The sequence below is a fragment of the Quercus robur genome, chromosome 8 (genome assembly GCF_932294415.1).
Source record: "Quercus robur chromosome 8, dhQueRobu3.1, whole genome shotgun sequence".
In the NCBI taxonomy this organism is placed as follows: domain Eukaryota; kingdom Viridiplantae; phylum Streptophyta; class Magnoliopsida; order Fagales; family Fagaceae; genus Quercus; species Quercus robur.
Genome location: NC_065541.1, coordinates 16,581,929 through 16,594,739, shown reverse-complemented (window position 1 = coordinate 16,594,739; position 12,811 = coordinate 16,581,929). Strand labels below are relative to the sequence as shown.

The 12,811-nt window shown below is 33.8% G+C and overlaps 2 long non-coding RNA genes across 2 annotated transcripts; both read right to left on the bottom strand.

Annotated features, from left to right (window-relative positions):
- Positions 1-2,948: 2,948 nt before the first annotated feature.
- LOC126694806 (uncharacterized) lies at positions 2,949-3,537 on the bottom strand. The gene is made up of 2 exons (XR_007645884.1): positions 3,477-3,537; positions 2,949-3,363 (listed from the first exon to the last, which is right to left on the bottom strand). It is a non-coding gene; the product is annotated as an uncharacterized LOC126694806 (long non-coding RNA).
- A 2,244-nt stretch (positions 3,538-5,781) lies between these two features.
- Positions 5,782-12,444, bottom strand: LOC126694805 (uncharacterized). The gene is made up of 3 exons (XR_007645883.1): positions 12,319-12,444; positions 10,337-10,379; positions 5,782-5,879 (listed from the first exon to the last, which is right to left on the bottom strand). It is a non-coding gene; the product is annotated as an uncharacterized LOC126694805 (long non-coding RNA).
- Between the last annotated feature and the right edge of the window lie 367 nt (positions 12,445-12,811).

Here is a 12,811-nt window from a genome sequence, read left to right as displayed (position 1 = left end):
CTTCTGGCGGGTTGAAGTCGCGAGTCCACCCGCGAGTCCCAGCCGCGACACTTTGTTTTCTTGCACACTCTTGAGCAATCTTCACACTATCTCACTCACTACCCTTACAACAATCCCACCTAAATACAGGGTTACTAAATGCTGAATTACAAGCAAATTTGGCACGGAATAAAGCCAATTAGATATTCAACCTTACACCTACATTTTATTTTTTCCACTTTTAGTCCCTAAAACCAATTTACGCTTTCCGTTTTAGTCCTTGAAGCACTATTCCGTCAGCTAACTAACGGAGAAACTGACTTGAGCATTAAAATATTATTAAAAAAATTATTTAACATTTTTTAAATGCCAAAATTATAAATAATTAATTAATTACTCAATTTTAATTAAAATAAAAAAAACAAACAAACAAAATTATTTTCTTTCCAACAAAAAAATTTACTTTCTTTTAATTAAAAATAAATTTTTTTTCCAAATTTTTTTTTTTCAGAAGAACATATTCTTTTTTTGATGAACTCAGAAGATCATATTCATGTTCTTTATGTTGTTTCCCGTATATGATTCATATTCTTACCAAACACAAACTCAAATTTAAACATTACCACAAGATCACAAACACAAACACAAAGAATAGAAACCCACCGAATCAAAGAACATGAAACCCAGCAAAACATGAAACCCAGCAAAAGAATAGAAACCCAGCAACCAAAACCTCATACTCTCTCTCTACCCTCTCTCACTCACCGCTCGCCCTTTCGTCTTCATTCTCTCTCAAAACGATCTCAAAGACGCCACTTCATCCTCCTCCGACGACTCGCCCCCCGATCCTACCACTCCCCATGACTCGTCCGAGTGGGACGAGTTCGGCTTTGAGTCCCTCTCACCTCACAAGTCCGAGGACGAGCTTGACCCTGGCTCCTGGCGCCCGATCTTTGAACCTGACTCCTCCTCCTCCACCTCGGCCTCGCCCGATCTAGTCCCTGCCTCGGAGTCCAATTCGCTCTTGATAGGGTGGCCATGGAGATCGACATCTTGTAAGGTATCCTTGGCGGCCTTAGCGACTTCGATTCGCTTGAAGAAGACGAAAGCGTAGCTGCGAGAAGAGTAAGAGGTGACGCTATCGAGCGCACCGTACTGGGCAAAGAGATCCATGAGATCTGTGTCCGCAACGTCGCTGGCTAGGTTACCGACCCAGAGATTGTTCGATGGCGTCTCCGATTCGTCGGAGTCGCCGCCGATTCTTCTTGGCCTGGTGTTCATCATCATCGATTTGTTGTTCAGAGGTGGCATTTGCGGATCAATTGGGAATTTGGGTCTCACCACAGAGAGAGAGTGATTGGGTTTGGAGAGAGAGAGAGAGATAGAGAGATTTGATTTAGGGGAATGGTCTAGAGAGAAAAAAGAGAAGTGGATGAGAGTGAAAAGAGGGGCAGATGAGATTTGATTGGGTTTGGTGGTTTCAGGTTGCTGCTGTGTTTACTTTAAATTTCTGGGTTTGTTTTTTTTCATGTGGAATTTATTATTTTTCTGGGTTTATGGGTTTGATTTGTTGGAGGATTCAGTGGAGGAAAGGGATTTTGAATGAATTTTTGCATGTGAATTTTTGCATGTTTAATTTTCTGGGCAACCTTCATGTTCTTTCCCGAAGAACATGAAGAACATGTAACTTTGTTCTTCCGAAAATAATGAAAAGAAAAAAAAAGAAAAATTTTTAATTACTCTTTTTAATTGGTTTATGTTTGTTATTGTGTTCTTTGCGTTTGTGTTTGTGATCTTGTGGTAATGTTTAAATTTGAGTTTGTGTTTGGTAAGAATATGAATCATATACGGGAAACAACATAAAGAACATGAATATGATCTTCTGAGTTCATCAAAAAAAGAATATGTTCTTCTGAAAAAAAAAAATTTGGAAAAAAAAAATTCTTTTTAATTAAAAGAAAGTAAATTTTTTTGTTGGAAAGAAAATAATTTTGTTTGTTTGTTTTTTTATTTTAATTAAAATTGAGTAATTAATTAATTATTTATAATTTTGGCATTTAAAAAATGTTAAATAATTTTTTTAATAATATTTTAATGCTCAAGTCAGTTTCTCCGTTAGTTAGCTGACGGAATAGTGCTTCAAGGACTAAAACGGAAAGCGTAAATTGGTTTTAGGGACTAAAAGTGGAAAAAATAAAATGTAGGGACTAAAATGGAAAAAGGTCAAAATGTAAGGACTAAAAGTGCATTTACGCCTAATAAGAAGTATGATTTCAGTTTACAAATAGAATAGAATAGTGGAAAAGAATACTTGTGACAGATTCTAACAAACTGTTACAGATCTAAAACCAAACCCAAAAAATTTAGGATTAGGGCTTGGTTGTTGTTGTAATCATTTAGAATTCCAACCATTTCAAGCAGCCCAAGACTGGTTTAGGCAACAAAATAAATTACCTTGAGGAAATAAGGGAAAAGAAACTTCAGATTTTAAGCTTGTCCAATACTTTTGGTCTCACTTTCAAAGGTGGAGATGAGAGATTTTATTCATGGGTGTTGGAGTTACAGAGTGTTTTGACTGAAAAATGAATTATGGATATTATATTAAACGTGCATAGCATATTACATACTCAAACAAAGTTAAAATGTAGCCATTTGTACCTAGGATCGGCCACGTTCAAAAGAAAGACTTGGCTCAATTATGAAACCAAACTAAGAGTGAGAATTAAACAATCTGACTTACAAACAAGGTCGAGAAAAAGGCATCAAAGCTTGAAACTTCATGCCAATGACAAACACATCAATGATCTTTAACAATTTTGTCTATATGGAAACAATATGTAAATATTTTTGTTATTAAATTTAAAAGAGACAATTGTCAATTCTTTTTTTTCATTAGCCAGTTACTTGTGCACCCATGAGTCTCGAACTCACAATCTCATCCTTCACCTTATTCTTATACCATTTGAGCTAGAGTTAATTGGAGACAATTGTCATTTCCCAAGTAAAATACAAAGGACATGTATAGTTTCAACAATACAAACAGATACCTATAATAATAAACAGCAGAAAAATTATTTTGCTAGTCATACATAAGCCTTTTTATTTACATTTATCATAAAATGAGCAGCGATGTCCCACACAGAAAAACATATGGAACAGCAGAAACTGAAGCTTCTTAAATCTCAATTGCATTATAATTATAGTTTGTTCCTTTAGCTAACAACAAAACATTTTCACCAGACTTTATTTCGGAAAACAACAGAAAAGTACTCATTACCTATGTAGGTATCCGAATAACAATTAGCAGTTCTCACAAGAGTAAAGAGCCAACAGCAGCGTCTCATACATTGGTAGTCCCATCCTCAGATGCAGCACTTCCTCCATCTACAAAAAAAAGAACAGGAGTTAATTTTAGTTCCCTTGTGAGAAAATATAATACGGTAAAGAATAGCTGTAAGCAAGTATTCAACAATAAATGTTTTAACAGTTAGGCACACCTTCACCACCTACTGGAGCATACGGAGACTTCCAGTATCTTGTTTGCTGTTGTGTGGGCTAAAAAAATAAAGCACCAAGAATAACTTTTCATGAGCATTATAGAGATTTCAGAATAGGAATAAAAGTACAATCATTTTAAATGTTAGTTCTTGTATGTTGATATAATAGGTAAACATGTCCAACTAGTTCTTTTTAAGCTGATCCATAAAGCTAACCATTAGATAGGCATGCTGACAGTAGCCTACTCAACTCATTTTGGCATTTCAATCATTCATGTTGGACTTAGCACTTTGCCTCAATCCTAAATCATATAATCATACTTTTCTTGTATGCAAGATGCACCTTATGCATACAATTTTGTATACTTGCGCGCAAGAATCTATGTATAGATACAACTCATACAAGCTGGCATGTGCGCGTGTGTGTTACACACCTAATGTTGTTAAAAGTGAAAATTGGCCTCAGGGTGCCAAGTTTGTATATGGCCCACAAGGCACTAAAAGGAAGCCTACATAAGTGAAGACAACAATGTCTAAACATGTGCAAATATTATAAACTCAAATTATAACCTAAAGTAATAAACTGGAATCTTAATGAATTGTTTTCCAGAAATGTAATGTATTCATTTACAACTTGGCATTTTGTTAGAAGGAAGAGAGAGAGAGAGGAAACATTTATGTGTTAAGAGATTTTGACTAAAATAAAGGGGAGTTTTCAAAAAAAAAAAAAAAAAAAAAAAGAAAAGAAAACCAAAACAAAGCTAAATAGAATGATAATAATTTCTAATAAGTTACCAATTGTCCCAAAAGTTTAAATTATTAGGAAATTGTGAATTTAATTATTTAACCATAATTCTAACACTTCCCCTTGGCCTAAACTCTCCCTTAATAAGTGGAGCCCAACATATGAGATTTTTAACATTTTAAATGGGAGGTAGAGACAGGGATCAAATTTAGGATCTTCTGCTCTAATACTATGATAAGTTACTAATTGTTCTAAAAGTATAAGCTATAAAGAAATAGTGAATTTAATTATTTAACCATAATTCTAACAATTTCAATTCAATAAAAAAAATTACAAAAATGGAGCCATTTTATAATTTCTTTACTCTTTATAGAGTAAAATATATGAAATTTGGGGTATAAAATGCATGTTGGGGAAAAAAAACCATTTAACAGAAAATAGAAAAGAAAATGGCTAAGAGGAATCACCCTCCCTTGAGGTTTTGGAAAATGTCAAAAACTCTCTCATATTTTTTAAAAATGACACTTATTACGTTGTGATTATTACTTTTATTTTATATTTTTTTTCTAAATTTTCTTATCATATAACCAATCCAGTTACTGAACAATCTTTTAGAAGTCATTGTTTGATGTGGTGCATTTGGTAGGAGAGAAACAACCGGTGTTTTGAAGACTCTGAAAAGACAATAGCCAACTTATAACTTTTCTTCTTTAAAACACTATTAGATTGGATGTCTATCATAAGAAGTCATTCTATTTTTCCGGTTTATGATTTGATGGATGCTTGCAATTTGCATATTTGATTGTTTTGGTCTCTTGCAATATACTTCCTGTAACCATACCGCAACACATGGCATTAACATTGTAACTTAAGTGGAGATACTTGTGTGTTGTACTGTAACAAGTAACCAAACTATGCCAAGCAATAAATTAGTTATCATCTCATGGTTAAGATATAAGTGGGTACTATAAAAACAAAAATAAAAAATTTGTTGGTACTATAGAATATGAGCTAGGAAAACACATTATTATACTAATCTGAAAAGCATGAAGTAGGAAAACACTTATAAGCATTAAACATAATACTAAGGTTTGACATCTAGCAATCATATCTTTGTCTTGGTTACAGATAATTGAAGGAATGCACATTTACAAAACAATTTCAAGTTTAGTTATTGGCTAACCAAAAAGATTAGGCAGGACTTTAGTAGACAAACTTCCACCACTTTATTTGGAATAAAAACAAATTGGGCTATACATGGATATTGATAATCGAAAGAAAAAAAAAAAAAAAAAAAAAAAAAAAAGAAGCTTTGAAGTGCATATAATCAAGAATTAGAATGGTGGTCTTTTTGAGAACACAAGTGGTATACCAAGTACAAATTTGATCCCTACCACCAAAGTTCTTTAAATACGTTACACTCATTTGATAACCAAGCTGATAAAATGTTTTACCAAAAATATTTTACTTCGAAACAAAGAGAGCGTATGTAGAAAACATTATTCAAGTGTTTTATATTTTAGTGCTATGTCAATTTGAAGAGAACACAATAGAAATTGGTAGAACCTTTGCTCGTTCTAAAACCAGCTCTGCATTAGCCTCTTCAAGCTTTGACAGAAGTTCACTTATCAATTTCAAATGGTCCTCATTTTTAGCACCTGAACAAGTATGGACACATAGATAAAAAAAAGTTAGGACCAAATTTTGTAGCTTGGAAATTACCACTACAAGAAAATGTATTTTTAGTGACGAAAAAATTCGTCACTAAAAGTCCTGTTTTTCGTCACTAAGAACCTTTAGTGACGAAATTGGACTTTTAGTGACGAAATTCGTTTCGTCGCTGTAGCCCCGTCGCTAAAAGTCCTAGCGACGAAATTTTTCGTCACTAATAGTCCGATTTGTTTTAAAAAAATAAAACTTTTAGCGACGAAAACGTTTCATCGCTAAATGTTTTCCTTGCTAAAAACAGTATTTAGTGACGAAATATTTTCGTCACTAAAACTATTTCAGTTTATTAAATCATATTTAGTGACGAAATATTTCGTCATTAAAACTATTTTCGGGTACATTTAGTGACGAAAAAATTCGTCACTAAAACTATTTTTAAGAAAATTCAGACACATATAGTGACGAAAATTTTCGTCACTAAAACTATTTTTAAGAAAATTCAGACACATATAGTGACGAAAATTTTCGTCATTAAAACCATTTCTTACAAAATTCCGCTGCATTTAGTGACGAAATATTTCATCACTAAAACAATTTTTTGTTGCCATATTTGTGACGAAAAAATTCGTCACTAAAACTTATTTTCTATTTTTATTATTTTCATAGCGTTGATATTAACCTGTAACCTGTCATTATATTATTAAAACCTCACATTTGATTAACATATTTATTTCAACAACACATTTATAAAAAATCAATCCATACATTCTACAAGTTAAAATTAAAGTAAGTATCCAATTCAAACTCCTTCCATACAATAAGTGTTTGCAACACATACAATAGTTGTTTGCAGCACATACAATAACTTAAGATGTTTTATAACAATACAAAAAATGTGCCATAATATAATTAGAACTAATGGAAGATGCCCTCATATGTCTTCAAATAATGCCTAAAGGAAATCCCCTAAATCCACCAATAAGAAATCTGCACAAATATAAATCTTCAGTTAAATATAAATCTTTAGTCAAATATAATTCTACATAGTGCCAACAGAAAATTCACTTCTATATCTTCAGTATCATAAACTAAAGATTAAATAATCTATCACGTGACAAATATTAGTTTCAAATGATACATAAAAAATGAATCGTTTTAATTTAAAGATAAAGTACTAACCAATAAGTGATTTAGCTTGAAGATGAACCACCTCCATAGGTAAAAGCATCATCATAACCCTTGCTCCTCAAAAAATTAAGAATATTGTTTTGGACCTCATCTTGCTTAGCTCGCGCCTCTTGCTCCTTAACTCGCTCCTCTTCGTCCCTGGCTCTTGCCTCTTTGAGCTCAATTATCTCACTTTCTAACCGATGAATATACTCCACCGAGGAATTAGATGAGGCAGTGGTTACTAGAGAAGAGGAAGGTCTCATGCCAAGTCCTTTTACAATACCGGATTTCTTCTTAAAAACCAAATTTGAGATCTCCTCTTGTGTAAGGGGAATTGCATTAGGATCTTGACAATGATCCTCTTGCACTTTAAGAATACTTTCCTACCATTTGAAAGAGAAAAAAACAAGCAATCACAACATTAATAATACATATGCTATAACTTTACAAACATGATAAAGATGGAATAATAGGGATGGAATGATACACATACATATGTCGCTTCATCCTCAGGCTGTATCCACCTATTTGTATTTGGATTGAAATGAACATCTTTGTAGATTTTTGCCAATTCAGGAACTTGGCCGTCATTATTATTTGTCTAATTAAGTAACATTCGAGTATTAATTATTTATAGTTAATTAATCACAACATGTAATACACTTAAGGTTTAAGAAAATGAAAAAACACACCTCCTCATCAACCCTAACAGCAAGTGCCTTTGTCCCGCATCTATGTTTGCCTGAAGTTTTGCTCCTATTTTCAGAGTTAATTCTTGATTTTTCCTAATAAAGAACATTCAAGATATTTATTAGATCATGACTAAAACAATATACATTTACTTCATCTAAGTATTAATCTAATCATTTGACAACATAATATAGTAAATATTAGATAATAATAATATACGCATAAATAATTTACCAGCCAATCCTTATTGGTCCATCTCCCTTCAATAAGTCCAGTCCACTGTGCAAGTGTGGCATTCTTTGGCGGGTGGGTTTTTGCATAGTCAGCACCATGAGATTATACGAGCTTTTTATAAGTCTGATACAACTTGTTAGAGCCGCTACTCAATAATCTTCCGCATTTTGTATTTATTGCTTTCGTTACTAAGTTGGAATCTCCTTCTAACTCAAACTGATCCTGTAAATTAAAGTATATATGTATTATAAAATTATTATTATATTAATTTAATATGCTTAGTGACAACAAAGACGAGTTAGACGTTATCAATATAAATTTACCTCGATACTTTGAAGCACCACATCTTTAGTAGCAGCATCAACACTTTTCCAATTTTTTAGGTTGTAACTTGACAAATTACTTCGTACTTGTACACCAATTTGATTGACAAGCTTGCACGCATTCTTCCCAACAGGAGCATCATACTCTGCAGCTAACGTACTAACAGTTTACCACTTTTTTCAACAAGTGCCCATACTGCTACACCACGTGTTGTTCCACGGATATTTCTGCTAGTAGATCCTATTTAAAAATTATCAATGTTATAAAATAATACATTCTATGTACATTAAGTATATGAAACAATCAAGCTCACTTATTAATCATCTAACTACACTACATATACCACATTCACTATAGAAGAGCCAAGTAAATAGTTAATAATAGTAGCCCAGCCTGTTCTCCCACCAATTAGCTCACAACGATATGGTGCCAAAGTAAATTCTCATCAACGGATTCATCATAATAATATACTCAAAAAGATTAAGTTATTAGAAATGCATCAAAATAAACTAGAACTATTATCAAGAAATTCCAAACCCATCTAAAATCCTACCAAACAACCAACCCCTCTAATGGTCATATCCCTCTCAGGCATTTCATCAAACAGCTATGTAGCATTCTCAAAAAGCATTGCATTTTACATACAAAGAGCAATGAATTGGAAAAACAACCAACAATGGGCATTTTACCACAACCAAGCCTACCCAATCCACCACAACTGGCTATCAAGCCAAGAAAAAAAAAACAACGCACAAGGAGAATTGAAAAAAAAAAGAGCAGCCAAAAAAAACAGGAAAGAGAAATGTATACCAGCGGTGAACAACCAGTGAGACGACGGCGGAACTCCGGCATCGGCGACGGCTTCAACGGCAACGGCGACGACTTCAACGTCGTCGTAATAGATCTCGACGGCGACGGCTTTAACGTCGTCGTAATAGACCTGGGTTTCGGAGATGGCGTCGACGGAGACGGAGATGGCGTCGACGGAGACCTGGGTTTTGGTGAAGTTCAGGCCGGAGACGGAGATGGCGTCAACGGAGACCTGGGTTTCTCTCTGTTTTTTTTTTTTAGCATGGGTTTCTCTCTTTCTTTTTTTTTGAGCGTGGGTTTCTCTCTTTTTTTTTTAGCATGAGTTTCTCAGTTTTTTGTTTTGCTGAGGGTGTGAGCTTTGTTTGGGAGTATTTATAGTGGTATTTTAGCGACGAAATTTTTTCGTCGCTAAAGACCACTTTTTGTGACGAAACATAAATTCGTCACTAGAAGTGGGCAATAGCGACGAAATAATTTCGTCGCTAAAGACCACTTTATAGCGATGAAATGCTTTCGTCGTTGTTTCCTACTTCTAGTGACGAATTTTTTTTTCGTCACTAAAGAAACCATTTTTTTGTTAAGATTTTTAGCGACAAAATTTAAATTTCGTCGCTGTAGCATATTTTTAGTGACAAATTTATGTTTCGTCACAAAAGGACCCAGAATTTGTTAAACTTTTAGCGACGAATTTTATTTTCGTCACTAAAGAAACCATTTTTTGTTAACATTTTTAGCGATGAAATTTAACTTTCGTCGTTGTAGTATACTTTTAGTGACGAATTTAGATTTCGTCACTAAAAATATATAAGTGCAAAACTATTATTATTTTTAGTGACGAATATGTTTCGTCACTAATTCTTCCTTATAGCGACGAAAGAATTTTAGTCACTAATACTATCCACATCAATTCCTACAGTGACGAAATATTTCGTCACTAAAAATTTCAACTTTTAGTGACGAAATATTTTGTCGCTATAGATTAATTACACTCCCGCCAAAATTTCCCTCCGCAGGTGCCCATTTTTTAGATCTCAATAGTAACGAAATTTATTTTTTGTTGCTAAATGTTATAATTTTTTTAACTATTAGTGACGAAATTCATATTTCGTCACTAAAGCTGTATTTTTTGCGACGAAAAATATTTCCTCACTAATTTTCGTCACTAAAAATACATCTTGTTGTAGTGTACATTGGTTCAGTAAAGTGCCTTGGGACCTACCCTTCTTATTTGTAAGGGCAGCTTCTAGTCTGGACAAGCGTTCCTATTATATAAAAACCAGCTAGTTAGCAAAATTCCAGCTTAAATTGGAAAGGGGAAAAACAAACCTATATTATTTACTTTAGAAACATAAATACTTTTTTACTAAATGAATTGCATCTAAGATATAAAGTGCAAAAAAAAAAAAAAAAAAAAAAAAAAAAAAAGCCACATGAAATCGTTTTTTTATACAATTAATTTTAAAATTGGGTTGAATGGGAACACATTTGGGACACCTGCAGCAGGTTCCTGACAAGCAAGTTTTTTTAAGGGAAAAACTTCCATCCAGTGATCTCCCGCACTGGACGGGATGTTGGGCCGACATGTGACCATTTTAGGATACATGTCATGCTAGCTAGTGTCACCTCCAGTGAGAACTAGAGCCAAGCCAAACCCTTCTTTTTTTTTTCTTCAAATGGGTAAGTTATAAACGCGTTCACTGATTCTTGCTCTTGTGGAAACCAAATTGTTCTTGTGGGCATAAAATTTTATACCCAAACAATGTGATTTTCAACTTGCAATCAATTCTAAATGAAAAGAAGATATACTTTTTTGTACTCTTGTAATGAGGCTTCCAGTAGCCATCAAAAATCCAAGCAATTCATCTCTCACCACATACAACCTCTATGAGAAACAATGTGATAAAAACAAACCCTTTTTTTTTTTAATTTCGAAAACAAAAACATAAGAAGAGAGAGCATATAAAAAATGCCCAAGTTTGAGTCCAACCAATCGCAAGTTTAATTCCAAACTACTCAAACATGCTTTAATCTACATTCACATAAGCATACACAAAGACATAAAGGTCGTAAAATAAAAAATTTAAAAAAAAAAAAAAAAAAAAAAAAAAAACACATACCATAAAAAAGTAAATAAAGCCCAGAATCATGAAACATATAATCAGAAATAGTGACTTATCAAAAACATCTTCAGATATAGAGAAAGAAAAACCCATTAGAATTCTGCCAACCTCATATTCAGAAAAAAATAAAATAAAATAAAATAAAAAGAAAAGTTTTACATTTAGGAACCAGTTACAAAATGCCAAATTGTGTTGTTTTATAAACTAGTTATGCAGTTAACAACAATTTCAGCAATCCTCATCCAAACCACAAAAACACATAAACTAATCCATACTATGTAAAAAACACAGTTTTACATTTAGTAACTAGTTACAAAATGCCAAATTGTGTTGTTTTTGTGATCTGAACATGCTATTTTCTACGATCACAAGTCCCAAGTCCCAACAAGTTCATACAATTCCCAATTTCAGACATCCTTAGCCAAATTACCAAAAAAAAAAAAAAAATCCATACAACAAACATGTAAAAGCACATTCAGCTACCAGTTAGAAAAAAACTTCAAGATATTACAACTTTTTTTTTTCAGATTTAATTAGATTAAGTCAGGTATTGGTCCGTTTGGATAGGCGTTTTGGGAGATTAAAATAGCATTTTTAAAACCCAAAACTCTATTTTACAACCACAACTCCTCACGGTTTTTTTTACCAATGCTAGTTTTAAACTCAAAACACAGTTTTCCAATGGCTTATGTGCTTTTAATTCTGGATAACGAGGAATTCAAGGAATTACCGTCATGTCTAAAAATACAGACTTTCTTTTGCCTCACGAAGCACAAAAAGCCTCTCCGATCGTCCCAAGAATACACATTGGCGCCCTTGGCTTTGGTGATTACAGCGTTGGTCTCCAAACTTGGGAGTCTATGGAAAGTGATCGATTCCGAGAGTGATAGAAGGAGCTCTCTCAACTCCAACACTTCCATTGAGATTAGATGCCTTCTCGAGAACCCAGCCACGTTTCTCTCCAGTACGTACGGCTCCCTGCACAGATCTTGGGCTTGAGGGAGGTAATCGGACGGCAGAGAAAAGTCAAGAAAAGTTTTATAAAAAAAGAAAAAAAGAAATGAAAATAGAAGAAACCAACCTCAGATTCAGAAGCTCTTTGGTAAAACGGCTCCAAGGTCTTTTCCAGGTGGCTTCGATTCTCAGATTCCCCCATTTTTCTTATTCGGTTGGGTTTTTTTTTTTTTTTTTTTTTTTGGTGAGGGGTTCTTAGTTTTTTCAGAACGGCTTCTTCAACCGTCAACTACGTTGGCGTGGTGCTCGGGTTTTAGGGGAGAGGAGAAAAAAAAAAAAACAACGGCCACCCACAAACCCTCATCACTAAGGAAATCGAAGAGGGCATATTGAAAGCCATAGCCGTCGCCCAAACTCTTCTTCCTCAACCCCAAGCCACCGCCCAACTACGTCGCCGGTGAGTGGATGTGGTGGTTGGCTAAAAATTTTGTGTTTAGTAGGGTTCGAACCTGGGCAACACATTATTCTGCGCATGTCTTACCACTAAATTAGTAGTACTCCTCATTAAATATTTTCTACATAATAATATTTAATACACTTGTATTATGCCTGATTTATAA